Source organism: Callithrix jacchus, chromosome 5 (genome assembly GCF_049354715.1).
Source record: "Callithrix jacchus isolate 240 chromosome 5, calJac240_pri, whole genome shotgun sequence".
Lineage (NCBI taxonomy): Eukaryota > Metazoa > Chordata > Mammalia > Primates > Cebidae > Callithrix > Callithrix jacchus.
Genome location: NC_133506.1, coordinates 119,134,898 through 119,146,908, shown reverse-complemented (window position 1 = coordinate 119,146,908; position 12,011 = coordinate 119,134,898).

Below are 12,011 nucleotides of genomic sequence, written 5' to 3'. Positions count from 1 at the left end.
AAAAAAAAAAAAAAAAAAAAAAAAGAAGTGGATTCCTTTGTTCCTTTGGGACAGGTGTGGTGACTCATGCCTATAATCCCAGCACTTTGGGAGGCTGATGTGGGCAGATCACTTGAGGTCAGGAGTTTGAGACCAGCCTGTCTAACATGGCAAAACCCCATCTCTACTAAAAATAAACAAATTAGGTTTGGTGGTTCATGCCTGTATTCCCAGCTACATGGGAGATTGAGGCATGAGAATCTCTGGAATCTGGGAGGCAGAGGTTGCAGTAAACTGAGATCTCATCACTGCACGCCAGCCTAGGTGATGGAGACTGTCTCAAAAGAAGAAACACACACACACACACACACACACACACACACACTGGATTCCTTTGGCTCCCATTGCCACTCCCTTAGGATAACTACTGCTAATAGTGTACATGTGCATGCGTGTGTGAGGGTGTGGGTATGTGTGTGTGTGTGTCTGTCTTTCCAGACCTTTTTATATGCATAGTCTTATAGTAGTTCTACCTGATCCACAGTTTCACCTTCTACAGTTTTAGTTACCCAAGGTCAACCAAGGTCTCAAAATAGGTAGGTGGAATACAAGAAGTATATTGTTATAATTGTGCTATTTTACAAATTGTTGTAAATCTCTTCTTGTGCCTAATATTAAAATTAAACTTTGTCATAGGTTTGTATGCACAGGAAAAAACATAGTACATATGTGATTTGATACTATCTGCAGTTTCAGGTATCTACTGCGGGTCTTGGTCTACTTTAAAATTTAAAATGAAGTAGTATTTCCGTATGGTTCTAAGAAACTTTTTTCCCCTCAAGTAAATATTTTATTATTTATTTATTATTTTTGAGACAGGATCTTCTCTGTTGCCCAGGCTGCAATTGAGGAGTGTGATCTTGCCTCACTGCATCCTCAACCTCCTGGACTCAAGCGATCCTCCCACCTCAGCCTCCTGAGTAGTTGGAACTACAGGTGCCCTCCACCATGCCAGGCTAATTTTTGTATTTTTACTAGAGACAGGGTTTTGCCATGTTGGCCAGGCTGGTCTCGAACTCCTGACCTCAAATGATCCACCCACCTTGGACTCCCAAAGTGCTGTGATTACAGGCATGAGCCATTGCACCTGGCCATGGAGGGTATTTTATTGGTTCATATAACTAAATTCCTAGGGACAGCTAACTTCAAGTATAGCTGGGTCCAGGTGCCTAAACCGTTTTCATAATCTCGCACAAGCACTTGGATTTATTTCCTTTGTTTTGGCTGTATTCTCAGATCAACTCTTGCCTGGGGCGTCAAGATGGCCACACTCCACCCGCTCCTCTTCTCTGGGAGACTGGGAAAGTCACAGGGTGGTCTCTCATTCGGCTCTCATTTAGAACACATGCCCTGCCCTCAACCAATCGCTTTGCTGGAGTTGGGGGATGGAATACACTGATTGGGCAAGTCTAAGTTACAGAACTCATCCGGGGAACTGGGAGGCGGAGCAAGCCCACACAAACGGCTTGCCAGACAGTAGGAGAGAAGTGGTTCTCCAGACAATCTGGGGTGAGGGAAGGGCAGTTGCCGGAATTCTGAAGGGGTGGTAGGTGCTGGGAAAGCTAAAACAACAGATTTTCACTAAAAAGGAGTAGCTTTCTCAAACAAAGGGTTTCTTTAACATTTTGGTGAGTACAAATCCCAAACTGTCACTCATTTTGTATATTCACTTATAATGTTTGAGAGTTCCCTTTTATCCACACTCATGTGAATACCGAATATTATCATTGTATTAATTTTTTTTTTTTTTTTTTTTTGAGACGGAGTTTTGCTCTTGTTGCCCAGGCTGGAGTGCAATGGCACGATCTTGGCTCACTGCAACTTCGCCTCCTGGATTCAAGTGAATCTCTTGCCTCAGCCTCCCGAGTAGCTGGAATATAGGCATGTGACACCACGCCTGGCTAATTTTGTATTTTAATAGAGTCAGGATTTCTCCATGTTGGTCAGGCTGGTCTCAAACTCCTGACCTCAGGTGATCCGCCTGCCTCGGCCTCCCAAAGCGCTGGGATTACAGATGTGGGCCTCCGCTCCCGGCCTAATTGTATTAATTTCTTACTAATTGGATGGATAAAAATATATCTCTACTAGGTGCAGTGGCTCATGCCTGTAATTCCAACGCTTTGGGAGGCTGAGGTGAGAGGGTTGCTTCAGCCCAGGAATTCGAGGCCAGCCTGGGCAATATAGTGAGACCCTGTTTCTACAGAAAATAAAAATACAAAAAATTAGCTGGGTTTTGTGGTGTGCACTTGTAGTTCTAGCTACTTGGGAGGCTGAGCCCAGGAGGTTAAGGCTGCAGTGAGCTATGATCGCGCCACTGCACTTCAGCCTGGGCAACACACTGAAACCCTGTCTCAGAAAAACAAAAAAAGTATAAATTGTCTTGTCATTATCTGTGCCCTTTGTCCTATTGGATTTTCTGACCTTTTCTTACTGATGTGTAGGAGCCTTTTGTATATTAAGGGCAATAATTAGCAGCTAACTCTATCTGTGCTTTAAATACTGCCAAACTCCCACTTTAGCATTCACTATTTTTTTTTTTTTGAGATGGAGTTTCACTTTTGTTGCTTAGGCTGGAGTGCAATGGAATGGAGTCTCTGCTCACTGCACCCTCTGCCTCCTGGGCTCAAGTGATTCTCCTACCTCAGCCTCCCAAGTAGCTGCAATTACACGCCTACCACTGCGCCCGGCTTTTTTGTATTTTTAGTAGAGATGGGGTTTCAGCATGTTAGCCAGGCTGGTCTGGAACGCCTAACCTCAGGTGATCCACCCGCCTCGGCCTCCCAGAATGCTGGGATTACAGGCATCAGCCACCACCCATGGCCTAGCATTCACTTTTTTAACTTTATGATATCTTTTACTGTGATCAAATCTTTTGATATTTATCATTATAGTTTATGAATTTTGTGTCTTATGAAAGTCCTTCTTATCCCCAAATTACAAAACTGTTTTTCTTCTGGTACTGATTTAAAAAACCCTCCTGTATTTCTTCCTGGTGCTTTTGTAGTTTAGTTCTTTGTATACTTAGTTAATCCATCTGGAATTCATTTTATGTATGGATCTAACTTAAGTATTTATTTTTCATAAATGGATAGCCACTTGTTCCAGCACGGTTTCTTTTCCCTGCTAGTTTGAAATGCTGTTTTTATCATGTGCTAAATTTCCATGTGGTGGGAGGTGGAGATTGAGAAATATCTTAAAAGGTAAAACTGAATGAGAGAGTGAGTGGGAGGGATCCAGGGTGACTACTTTTCTTGGTTGAGTGATTGTCTGGAACTGTAGAGTAGGAAGAGGTGCATGAATAGGAAGGCAGGTCAATTTGGGGCATATTGCTTTTGAGGGACTCATAGATATCAAGGACATTTAATAGAGATACATGCCAGGCGCATTGACTCATGCCTGTAATCGCAGCACTTTAGGTGGCTGAGGCGGGTGGATCACTTGAGGTCGGGAGTTCGAGACCAGCCTGGCTAACATGGTGAAACCCTGTCTCTACTAAAATATAAAAATTAGCTGGGTGTGGTGGTGAGTGTCTGTAATCCCAGCTTCTTGGGAGACTAAGGCAGGAGAATCACTTGAACCCAGGAGTTGGAGGTTGCAGTGAGCTGAGATGGAGCCACTGCACTCCAGCCTGGGTGAAAGAGTGAGACTCTCTCAGCAAAACAAAACAAATAATAATAGAAATACACGAGAAGCCTTTATACTAAAATATTCACTACATGAAAAGGTTTTGGAGACTGTTTCTGGACGACATGCTCTATTGTTCTGTTTGCCTACTCATTTACTTGGCTATTTCATAAATATTTGTGAAGTAGGAAAACAAATCCTATGCTTGCTGTAATAATAATTGTTTTCTGGTACATTTGGATTAGTGGCAATGGAAGTAATTCCCACCGGGTCCATTATCCTTACTTTTTACTACTTTTGTTCTTGTTGTTCTTGGTATCCATTTACTTTTCCAGAATTTTAGAATTATCTTTCTTAGTTGCAGTTAAATAATTCCATTGGAAATTTAAACTGGACTTGCATTGAATTTATAGAGTAATCCAGGGGAGAATCGAGAGCTTTTCCAGAGTGTTCTTCCATTTTGAGAAGATGGCATAGCTCTCTCTATTTATTCAGGTCTTCTTGTATGTCCTTGGTACAGTTTATTCCTGGGTATTTCATAGCTTTAATTGCTATCATGAATTAGATAATTGTTTTCTAACATTTTAAAATTAGTTTTTCTTGCTTAAAAAAAGTTATTGATTTTATATATTTTTCTTTTAACTGGCCATTTTACTGAACCTGCTGGTGTGATCTAAATGGCTTCAGTGGAATCTTTGACTTTTCTAACTAGACAATAATGTAATCTGCATGTACTGATGATTTTGTTCTTTTTCAAATTAATTAATTAATTAATTTTTTGAATAGAGACGGGGTTTCATCATGTTGGTCAGACTGGTCTCAAACTCCTGACCTCAGGTGATCTGCCTACCTCGGCCTCCCAAAGTGCTAGGATTACAGGCATGAGCCACCACGCCTGGCTGATTTTGTTCTTTTTGTAGTATTTATGTCTCATTTCTTTTCTTAGACTATTTTATTTGATTTTTGCTTCTTTTTATTTCCCTTTTTATAGCTTTATTGATGAACAATTGACAATACAATAAACTACACATATTTAAAATGTACGATTTGATAAGTTTTCACATATGAACACATCCTTGAAGCCATCAAGTCAAGATAATGAACATATCATCCCAAAAATTTCCCCATGTCCCTTTGCTCCCCCCACTCTCCACCCGCTCCCCTTATCTCTAGGCAACCATTGATCTGTTTTCCATCCCTATAGATTAGTTTGCATTTTCTCAGTGAAATCATACAGTAGATACTCTTCTTTTTCATTTGTCTTCTTTCACCCAGCATAATAATTTTTTATTATATGGCCGGGTGTGGTGGCTCCCACCTGTAATCCTAGCACTTTGGGAGGCTGAGGCAGGTGGATCACTTTAAGTCAGGAGTTTGTCACCAGCCTGGCCAACATGGTGAAGCCCTGTCTCTACTAAAAATAGAAAAATTAGCTGGGTGTGGTGATACATGCCTGTAATCCCAGCTACTCAGGAGGCTGAGGCAGGAGTATCGCTTGAACCCGGGAGTTGGAGGTTGCGGTGAGCCGAGATTGCACCACTGTACTCCAGCCTGGGTGACAGAGCAAGACTCCGTTTAAAAAAAAATTAGCCAGGTGTGGTGGCAGGCACCTGTGGTCCCAGCTACTCGGGAGGCTGAGGCAGGAGAACTGTTTGAATGCAGGAAGTGAAGGTTGCAGTAAGCTAAGATTGCGTCACTGCATTCTAGCTTGGGCGACAGAGCAAGACTCTGTCTCAAAGCAAAAAAAAAAAGAAGACACTGCCAAACTAATTTCCAAAGTGGACGTACCATGTTACATGCCCACCACCAGTGGATGAGTTTCATTTTCTCCTCATTCTCACCAGCGCTTGGTATTGTGCTGTTCCAATAGCAATATCTCATTGTGAAACCATAATTTGCATTTCTCTAATGACTAGTGATGAGTATCTTTTCGTATCCATCTACATAGCTTCTTTGTTGAAGTGTCCAAAATCTTGTGCTTTTTTCTTTTTTTGAAACAGGGTCTTGCTCTGTTGCCCAGACTGGACTGCAATGGTGCAATCGTGGCTCACTGCAGCTTTGACCTCCTTGGCTCAAGGGATCCTCCCACCTCAGCCTCTCTAGTAGCTGAGACTTCAGGTGCAAGCCACAACGCTCAGCTAATTTTTAAACATTTTTTGTAGAGACAGGGTTTCATCATGTTGCTTAGGCTGGTCTGTAATTTCTGGGCTCAAGCAGTCCTTCTGCCTTGGCCTCCCAAAGTGCTGGGATTACAGGTGTGAGTCACTGCACCCAGCCCTTGTGCCTATTTACTTATTTATTTATTTGAGAAGGAGTCTCACTTTGTCACTTTGGCTGGAGTGCAGTGGCACAGTCTCGGCTCACTGCAACCTCTGCCTCCCAGGTTCAAGCGATTCTCCTGCCTCAGCCTCCCAAGTATCTGGGACTACAGGTGCACACCACCGTGCCCAGCTAATTTTTGTATTTTTAGTAGAGACAGGGTTTCACCTTGTTGGCCAGGCTAGTCTTAAACTCCTGACCTCGGGTGATTCACCCGCCTCAGCCTCCCCAAGTGCTGGGATTACAGGCATGAGCCACGGTGCCCGGCCATTTATTTATACTTTATTTCAGATAGGATCTTGCTCTGTTGTCCATACTGGAGCGCACCAGCATGACCATGGCTCACTGCAGCCTCGATTTCCTGGTCTCAAGCAATCCCCCCACCTCAGCTTCTCAAGCAGCTGGAACTACAGGTGTGCACCACCATTTCCAGCGAATAAAAAAACAATTTTGTAGAGATGGGATTTTACTGTATTTCCAGGACTGGTCTTGAACTCCTGGACTCAAGCAGTCCTTCTGGCTCAGCCTCCCAAAGTGCTGGGATTATAGGTGTGAGCCATTGCATCCGGCTATTTTTAACTTTTTTAAATATGGAAGTCTCCTTATATTTCCCATGCTGGTCTCTAATTCCTGACTTCATGCAGTCCTTTCACCTCAGGCTACCTGAGTAGCTGGAATTACAGGTGTGAGCCAGTAAACCTGGCTGTTTTTATTTTAACAGTGTTTTTCATATAGCAGAAGCCCTTACATTTGATGGAGTCTAAGTTTTCACTGTTTCCTTTTATGTTATTTTATCCCAGAAATCTTTGCCTAACCCAGCATCACAAAGATTTTCTCCTATGTTTTCTTCCAGAATTTTTATACTTTTAGGCTTATGTTTAGGTCTATGATCCACTTTGAGTTAATTTTTGTATGTGATGTGAGGTATTTTGTCTTGTATATGGATGTTCATTTGTTCCAAGACCATGTGTTGAAAAGATTGTCTTTTATTTATTTATTTATTTATTTATTTTTGGAGACAGGGTCTCGCTGTCCCACCTAGGTTGAAGTATAGTGGCTCAATCACGGCTCGCTCAGCCTCCACCTCCTGGGCTCCAGTGATCCTCCCACCTCAGCCTCCCAAGTAGCTTGGGCCCAAAGGCACATGCTACTATGACTGGCTAATTTTTGTATTTTTGGTAGGGATGAGGTTTCACCATGTTGCCTAGCTGACCTCAAACTCCTGAGCTCAAGTGATCTACCTGCCTTGGCCTCCCAAAATGCTGGGATTACAGGAGTTAGCCACTGCACCTGGTGAAAAGAACATCGTTCTTCGACGAGATTGCCTTTGCATCTTTGCTGAAAATCAGTTGAACAAGCCAGGTGCAGTGGTGGCTCATGCCTGTAATCCCAGCACTTTGGGAGGCCGAGGTGAGTGAATCACCTGAGGTTGGGAGTTCAAGACCAGCCTGACCAATATGGAGAAACACCATCTCTACTAAAAATACAAAAAATTAGTGGGATGTGATGGTGAATGCCTGTAATCCCAGCTACTCCAGAGGGTGAGGCAGATGAATCACTTGAACCTGGAAGGCAGAGGTTGCAATGAGCTGAGATCATGCCATTAGGCTCCAGCCTGGGCAAGAAGAGCAAAACACCATCTCAAAAGGAAGAAAGAAAGAAAGAAAATCATTTGAATATATATGCATGGATCTGTTTACAAACCTTCTATTCTATCCCTTGATCTGTTTTCCTGTCTTGATGCCAATATGACGCTATCTTGATTGTGCTATCACTTTATAATCATCTCGAAGTTAGGTAGTATAAGTCGTCTAATTTTCCCATTTCTTTTCCAGAATTGTTTTGAGTATTCTAAGTCCCTCATTCGTTCGTTCTTTTTCCCTTTCTTTCTTTCTTTCTTTCTTTCTTTCTTTCTTTCTTTCTTTCTTTCTTCTTTCTTTCTTTCTTTCTTTCTTTCTTTCTTTCTTTCTTTCTTTCTTTCTTTCTTTCTTTCTTTCTTTCTTCTTTCGTGTCTCTCTCTCTTTCTCTTTCTTTCTTTCTTTGAAACAGAGTCTCACTCTGTCACCCAGGCTGGAGTACAGTGGCATGATCTTGATTCACTGCAACCTCCACCTCCCAGGTTCAAGTGATTCTCCTGCCTCGGCCTCCTGAGTAGTTGGGATGTGCCACCATTCTAAATTTTGTATTTTTAATAGAGATGGGGTTTCACCATGCTGGCCAGGCTGGTCTCCAACTCCCAACTTCAGGTGATCTGCCTACCTCGGCCTCCCAAAGTGCTGGGATTATAGGCATGAGCCACTGTGCCCAGCTTCCATCAGATTTTCTACATAGAAATTCATGCCATATGTGAATAATGATCATTTTGCTGCTGCCTTTCAAATCTGATGTCTTTTTCCCTTTCCTGCACTGGTTTAGCTACAGTGCTGACTAGAGGTGATGGGGGCGGACATCCCTGCCTTTTTCCCATGCTGAGACGGATAGCGCTCTTTGGGGAAATTCGCTCTTAGTGGAGCCCTCTATGGTGTCATGGATTCCTTCTCTGTTAGATTGTGCTACCAGTATAATCCGACCTGGTTTTTGTTGTTGTTGTTCTTGAGACAAAGTTTTGCTCTTGTCGCCCAGGCTGGAGTGCAATGGTGTGGCCCTGGCTCACCGCAACCTCTGCCTCCCGGGTTCAAGTGATTCTCCTACGTCAGCCTCCTGAGTAGCTGGGATTACAGACATGTGCCACCATGCCTGGCTAATTTTTTTGTATTTTTAGTAGAGACGGGGTTTCTCTATGTTGGTCAGGCTGGTCTCAAACTTCCAACCTCAGGTGATCCGACTGCCTCGGCCTCCCAAAGTGCTGGGATTACAGGTGTAAGCCACCGTGCGCAGCCTAATCAAACCTGTTTTTGAGCCACTGCACCCAGCCTAATCAAACCTATTTTAAAACCCCAGGATATTTTCTGTGTGATTTCAAAGGGATTGTCCAGGATGGAGGGTAAACATATGTGCTAAGGTAGCCATCTTGAACCAGAAGTCCAGTGTTAGGGTTTTGTCAGGGAAGTGTAACCCCAAAAGACAGAGGGTGGGGATTAAGATGATCTGACTCTAGGCTGACAAGAGAAGACAGTGGGCCAGGTGTGGTGGCTCATGCCTGTGATCCCAGCACTGTTGGAGGCTGAGGCAGATAGATCATTTGAGGTCAGGAGTTCAAGACCAGCTTGGCCAACAATGGTGAAACTCCGTCTCTACTAAAAGTACAAAAATTAGCCAGGCGGTAGTGACCCAGGCCTGTAATCCCAGCTACTTGGGAGGCTGAGGCAGGAGAATGACTTCAGCCTGGGAGGAAGAGGTTGTAGTGAGCAAAGATCTTGCCACTGCCCTCCAGTCTGGGTGACAGAGTGAGACCCTGTCTCGTTAAAAAAAAAAAAAAGAGAAAGAGTAAAGGCAGAAGGGAACTGATAACTGATGGATGGGGACAGCACTTCCAGATCAGTTGATGGGAGATTGAAGAACAGCTGTATGATGAATAATTGAATAAAGGGAGTGGCTGATGCTCCAGAGAGGAAAATGTGTGCACACACAGGTGGTAACAGCGCCCAGATGGGAACAAGGCTGTGAGTACAGTGGAAAGTGATTAGGAATGTGAAGGCCATGGCACTGAGAGACTGGGACTTTGAAATTACCCAGGATATGCTAGGACTTGGGATGTCAAAAGCCTTCAACAAATGAGAGGCAGTACTATGGGCTCAATGGACAAGGCCGCTGTGGGTGGCACAGTGAGGGTGGCACAGTGAGGGTGGCACAGATAAAGCAGAGGCTTTGGCAAGAAAGAAACAGAATGATGTTTTGGAAGCAGCAATGGGGACCTAGGAAGGGCCTGACCCCACCTCCTGATGGTGGCCCCACTTCCTGACCCTGAGGTTGGGGATGAAGGAGATTGAGCAGCTGTTCCTGGAAGGGACAGTGTGAGCTGGGATGGCCACAGGGAGGTGCCAGACTCTTTCTCTCCAGTCCTGAGGTCACAGCTCCCCTGCCTGTGATTCTACTTGGGGACTGGAGTCCAGCCACGGCCTGGAAGTTGGACACACAGTCCAAGGACTGCAGAGCTGAGTGTGCCCAGCGGCCTGGAGGTAAAGATGAGCAGGGGCTTTGGATGCCTTGGGCAAGTGACTTCACTTTTCCGAGCCTCAGTTTTATTAACTCTAAAATGGGGTTTTATTCACGCAGATTGAATTAAATAAAATAATATCCCAAGTGCTTAAGAATGACCTCAACTGTGATTATTTTATGTTCCTAGAGCTAGACCTTGATTTCCTTGTCCTTCTGTGAGGAGCTCCTTGATTTGGGTCGGAAGTACACCTCACCCCTTGGAAGTAAGGAGCTGGAGCCTGACGCTCACGGCAGTGTCAGGGCCTCAAAGGTGTCTCCTGAACACCAGCCCTTACAGCCTCCAATGAGATGCTTGTATCTGATTCAGGGCTGGACCTGGCCAGGGGCTGGGCAGCTGTGAGTCTGCAACAGGACAAGGAGCAGAACTATGGGTCCTGGAAGAGAAGGAACACTCCCTTCCAGAGGCATCAAAGCCCCTGCTCTTCTTTACCTCCAGGTTGCTGGGAAGGGCAAAGGGTGCACCCATCTGCCTGACCCAGATGTGGCTGAAAACAGAGCAGGGTCGGGAAGGGCTTTGCTGGTCTCACAGGGGTTGGAGCAGGGCTGCTCACCATGGAGGCTGGCAGTGACAGTAACACATAGTGGATATACTTCCAACTTCCACAAGTGCCAAGTTGGAAGCTTGTTCTTCCAACTTCTTACCAATTTCTAGATCCACAAGAAGAGAACGCCAGAGTGACTTGCTCAGGCTCCCACAGCCAGAAGGTGGGACTTAGTGGGAGCATTTATGGGCACATTCCCTGTGCCTGTGGCCCATTCTCCTCTCAGTCTTCATGTTAATGTCCACTTTGGGAGAGCAGAAGGTTGTTTCTGTTTCCGGCGGCGCCCCAGCCACTGAAAGATGATCCTGCCCCTAGTAGGTGCTCAATAAACATTTGTTGAATTCGTTGAGCACATACCAGGCAGTGTGCTGAGTGGCTTGTATCTGTGCACTCTCACCAACCCTCCCAGGCCCATTTTACAGATGAAGAAACGGGGAAACACAGAGGCGGAGTGCTCTCAAACATGCCAGATGCCCCCTCCGGGCCAAATACACTGCTAGAGACACAGGGCTGTAAGTTAGAGTAGGTAGGTGTGAGAAGGGATCTGGGTCTGACTTCCGCCTACATCACAAATCAACTTGTGTTGTCAGGCAAGCCACTTGATGCTTTTGAACATGTTTCTTTCTTTTGTTTTTGGAGACAGTCTCAGTCACCCAGGCTGGACAGTGGTGAGATCTCACCTCACTGCAGCGTCCACCTCCTGGGCTCAATTGATTCTGCTGCCTCAGCTTCTGAAGTAGCTGGGACTACCTGCACCACCGCACCTGGCTAATTTTTGTATTTTTTAGTAGAGATAGGGTCTCACTATGTTGGCCAGACTGGTCTTGAACTCCTGGCCTCAAGTGATCTACCTGCCTTGGCCTCCCAAAGTGCTGGGGTTACAGGTGTGAGCCATAGCTCAGCCTCAGTTTATCTGAGTATAGTGGGGGTTGTGGGGTTGCCGTGGGGCCCTGGAGGCCTGGATCTGGGTGGAGATGGTGAGAAGGGGTAAAGGCTGGGACTTTCTTTGGAAGGAGTCGTGTCTCTGTTCTGGGAGGTGATAAGAGATGAAGGGGATGTACTGGGCTCTGGAGACACATAGACCCAAATTCTTATGTCACTTACAAGCTGTGGGGCCCTGGGGATGGGACCAGAACTTCCTGAGCTGCTGTTTCTACCTCAATAGAAAGGGCAAAAGCATATGCACCTCTTGGGCTTGTTATAAGCTTAAATAAGGCCATGCTGCCAAGTGCCTATAGCAGGTGGTGCTTAGTCAACACAAGCGTGTGGGTGCCCCTGGGCCAGCCTTGCCAGGGCAATCCCCTGAAATGCACCCCTGACCTGACCTTG